Raw genomic sequence first — 4,860 nt, 5'->3', positions numbered from 1 at the left:
AGAAAGAGAGAGAGAGGGAGAGAGAGAGAAAGGGAGTAAGCAAGTCACCAGGTCCAGAACTCAAACCATGGTCATCCATGTGGGAATCCAGTGCCCCAGTGACTATGTTACATGCTGACCACTTGAGGCTGACTTTTTTTCCCCCAGACATAATATTCTTATAACTAATACTTGCTAGAAAATGCATTATTTACAATGACACCAACATTCATGGAGACCAAATATTACAGGCATAAGGGCACACTATGTCCACAAGATGTCTTTCCATTCTTCCCAAATAGTTTTATATTTTAGCTATGAAGTTCAGTTACCAGACCCAAGCTTGTTCTTAATAAGTGACATTTTTATGTCCATTCAATCAAAGGGTCTCTTACACCTCTCTGGGCCCACTCATGTGGAGACAGGAGTAGAAGCCGTAACCAGGTTCTTCATATCATGGATTTGCATGTGATGCCCAATCTTCATATGCTGTCCAATTTCTTTAAAGTAAAAGGAGTCGCAGCAGGGCCACGTAGACAAGGAAATTCTGTATGGAGGAGATCACGCCTTCGCGCATCTTCCGTTTCATCTCCTCCAGGTCCAGATTGGGCCCAAGGCCCCCTATCTGAAACATCACAGCTCTGCAACTCTTTCTTGAGCTCTCGGAGAGTGAATTCCATATGACTCTTTTATGATATCCTCCTTATTAGTTGTGCAATATTAGGTCATTAGAAAGTCATGGCATGTTTTTCTATGCAAAAATGCATCATGACTTTTCTGACAACCCAATAGCTACTTGTTTATATTTCTGTTACCTTCATTTTTCATTTGTTCTACTCTTTTATTATTACTTTTAATTTGCTATTAGACATGCACGCTCACTGGAGAGAGAGACAGAGAAAGAGGGAAAGCGAGAAAGCAAGCCACAGGTCTGGGACTTGAACCATCAACAGCCATGTGGGAAACCAGTGCTTGAACCACCACGCTACCCACAGGCCTCCTGTTTGTTCTGCTCTTACACAGTACAATTGGCTTTTTGCTGTACAGTCTATGAGTTATGACAAACATGTAGAGCTGTGTAATCACCACAGTAGATTCAGAACAGTTCCATCACCCCCCACATTCTCTTGTGGTGCCCTTTGTCCTGAACCCCTATGCCTGGCAGCCATTGACATGTTTCTGTTCCTGTAATTTTGCCTTTTTTAGAAAGTCATGTAAGTGATATCATGTATCGGGTAGCCTTTGAGTCTCCTCCATGTTGCTGCATTTATGGAATCTAGGTAATTTAATTCATCTTTATTTTTCCCTAACACTTGCCTAGCACAAAGCTAGTGTTGATAGTTGTGTTAGTAACTTTCATTGTAAGAGATCAAATGTCCTTTGGACACTCGATATTCTATTTTTTGAGAGGTTTTTGCTATAAAGCATGTACACTCACCAGAAAGAGAGACAGAGAGACAGAAAGCGAAAAACCAATCCCCAGGGGGGATGGCCACACCGCAATCCCTTCTCCTCTATTCTCCTCTTGGGATCTTGGGCATGCATGCACATGGGCCTGGCATGAGTTTAAGCCACTGGGTCCGGGACTTGAACTGCGGTCGACTACATGGGAGTCCAGTGACAGCCATTATGCTATCTGCTGGTCCTGACACTCATTTTTATCAAAATGTGCAATGGAATAGAGCCTCTTGAGGGTTGGTGGTTTTATTGATTTTGTGGTAATTCTCAACTTAGTATTTTCCTCATTTGCCTAGTCAAAAGAGTTGCCTGGAGTGTGTAATAAAAATACAGATTTTTTCAGACCTCTCCCCGGGAGAGTCTGAACAGAAGTCTGGGGACTCTATACCAGTGGTTCTTGAATTTTGCTTGTATTAATCACCTGGAAGGCTTGTTAAACCACCCAAGGCTAGTACCACCCCCCAGAGTTTTTGAGTCAGTAGGTCTGGAGTTTAAGAATTGGCATTTCTTTTTCTTTTTTGCTACAGGGCACGTGCGCTCTCCAGACAGACAGAGAGAGACATAGAGACAGAAAGCAAGAAATCACCCCCCCCAGGGGGGATGGCCACGCCGCAATCCCTTCTCCTCCATTCTCCTCTCGGGATCTTGGGCACGCACACACACGCGCCCAGCATGAGTTTTAAGCCACTGGGTCCGGGACGTGAACCGTGGTCGACTACGTGGGAGTCCAGCGACGTAGCCATCACGCTAACTGCTGGTCCCAGAACTGGCATTTCTAGCAAGTTTCTTCCAGCTGATACTAATGTTGTACTTTGGGCACCCCACTTTGAGAACCACTGATCTACAGGGTCTGTGCTATGGAGAGTACTTCAAGAAGTTCCTAGAAAAATCGAATTAAAGTATGAGCTTATTTTGGTCAAAAAATTGAAATCCATGCATTGTGTTTTCATATGCATTTTTCATGAGTATTTTGAAGCTTTCATTTTAAGTGTCTCAGGTGATTCTTTGTTTTCTTTTGAGAGATTTTTGCTATAGGGCATGTGCACTTTCTGGAGAGACAGAGAGACAGAAATTGAGAAACCACCTCCCGGGGGGATGGCCATGCAGCAATCCCTTTTCCTCCATTCTTCTCTCAGGGTTTTGGCCACGCATGGACACGCATCCAGTGTGAGTTTTAAGCCTCTGGGTCTGGGGCTCAAACCATGGTCCACCACGTGGGAATCCAGTGCCTTAACCACTACACCGCCTGCTGACCCCTCAGGTGATTCCAGCTTCAGTGTAGTTGATGTGGGAGGGAATATGTTATGTATTTTTTTTTTGTACCAAATATTATATTCAGGTCATGGTGCCAATCCCACTTCACCAGGGACAACAGGTTCAGTCTATGTGGACTTAAGAAGAAGAGAATGCCGGGAGGTGTTTGACTCAAACATTCTCCCCTTGGCAGGGAGACCAAGATGGAGCATGTGGCTTCTGTCTAGGATGACAATGACGGCTGCGTGCAAAGCCACTTCCAGTTCTTTCTAGCTCTTCACAGAGGCTCGAACAATGATGTGGCTGGAAACCGCGTGAATGTGCATGCGGCCTTAAAGGACACTAAAACGATTTAGGCCGGATTTAGACCCGGAGGGACAGTTCCTGTAGATGCTAGGATTAGTGGTAGCAGCTGTTGTGCTCCCCATTAGAGGAAACACTGAAGGGAGAAGAAAAGACTTTTGTTTAAAGGATGTGTCTTTGCAGCTCTGCGGGGACAAACCGTTCCATGCAGCCTGGAGGAAAGTGTGTTCCTAGGTAAGTGGATGTCTCTTCGGAATTCAGGTAGACCAGATGCTTGTGGGAAAGAAGGAACAGAGGGACTTAGGGCAGGGAGAGCGGGACTGGAGGCTGCGGCTGAGGTCTGTGAGACTCAGAGCTCCCTCCCCTTACTTCCTAGATACCAGATTCCATCTGCCTTGAGAAAAGAGACCACCGTGTGCCATCAACGGAGGCTCAAGGAGCATTTTCTAGGTGGCCCTTGTGAAAGGAATATGGCCCTCTACAGAATATGCGTCTACAGTTCATCATTCACTATCTCTTCCTGTGTCTGTGAAGCTGTAGGAATAAGCCCTTGAGATATAGAGGGTTTTGACCTTTAATGCCTCATGAAAAACTAGCATAGGAGAGGAAGGCATTGCCCAGTGGACTCCGCAAGTCTAAGACATTGGAGTTACAGGTGGTAGCTCTGTCTTCCTGGGTCTCATCAGTGCAAAGAGTGCTGGTAAAATGGCAGCGGGTGACACGTGATTATTTGGGTTATATGGATTATTTCCTTACTCTACTGCTTTTATAGCTAATTTTAGTGCATTTTTAGCATTTAAAAAAATCTTTTAGAATCAGCTTAGTAGAGGGGAACGCTGTTGTTGCCTTGCATCAAAATAGTAGCCAAACTTTTAAAATGCTTGAACATAGTATTATAAAAAGAAAAGCATAGAATTATTTTTTAAATGCCTGATACTTATTCAGCAAGTATTTCATCGACCTTACTTGCTGTCTCACACTTTATTTTTATCTGCCAATGTCCTCTACATTGTCAACTTTTAATTCTTTCTGTTGACAGGCTTTAGAGTTAGTAAGCAAAAATAAAATTTATTCTATGAATGTTATTTTATTGAATCATTGTATTCGTTTCCTGAGCCAAGGTTTTTTTTGTTGTTGTTGTTGTTGTTGTTTTTTACTAGCGTAGGTAACAAGGTATAACTGAATCAGCTTGGGTGTATGCGTCATCTCATCTTCTTTGGTAAAAGCAAAGAAAAAACTCAAAACAGCAGGAAGGACAAGGAGAAATCAAAGCATAGCAAACTTAACAATCGCCTCTAAGTCACTGAACATTGGCAGAGGTCTCCTCGCATTTAGCTGTGAATTGCAGCAGGAGAAATACAGATGCCTGTCCAAGGCACCATCAGCCATGCTGCCCAGCCATGCTGCCCAGCCATGCTGGGAGATCGGGTGTCAACCTCAGCGATAATTCATTACTGGCTCCCACCGCCCTTAGAGAATTTCAAAGGAGTTTGCATTAAGATACAAATGTTTTCTGGTCTTACTTTTTTGACTTAATAATTAAAGCCTCTCTCTTTTGCTTTTATTTTTTTTTTAAGGTTTTTGCCAGAGGGCACGTATGCCAGACTGATTTTTGTTTGTTTGTTTTAAGAGAGGCTTTAAGGGTCATCAGGTGGGGTGTAGTTAAGGTGCGGGACTCCCACATGGCTGTTGTTTGAGCCCTGGACCCGACGGCTTAAAAATCAAGCTGGGCCGGTGTGTCTGCGGGCCCAAGATCCCAGGAGAAGAATGGAGGAGAAAGGATTGCAGAATGGCCATCCCCCCCTAGGGGATGATTTCTCTCTCTCTCTCTGTTTTTCTCTCTCTCTCTCTGCAGGAAACAGCAGG

The 4,860-nt window shown here is 44.1% G+C and overlaps 1 pseudogene; it reads right to left on the bottom strand.

Annotated features, from left to right (window-relative positions):
* Positions 1-461: 461 nt before the first annotated feature.
* On the bottom strand, positions 462-613 carry LOC102486105 (mitochondrial import receptor subunit TOM5 homolog pseudogene; annotated as a pseudogene).
* Between the last annotated feature and the right edge of the window lie 4,247 nt (positions 614-4,860).

This window comes from Tupaia chinensis, unplaced genomic scaffold (assembly GCF_000334495.1).
Source record: "Tupaia chinensis unplaced genomic scaffold, TupChi_1.0 Scaffold000098_3, whole genome shotgun sequence".
NCBI lineage: Eukaryota > Metazoa > Chordata > Mammalia > Scandentia > Tupaiidae > Tupaia > Tupaia belangeri.
Note: the sequence above shows the minus strand (reverse complement) of the source record. Positions and strands in the feature narration are given on the sequence as shown.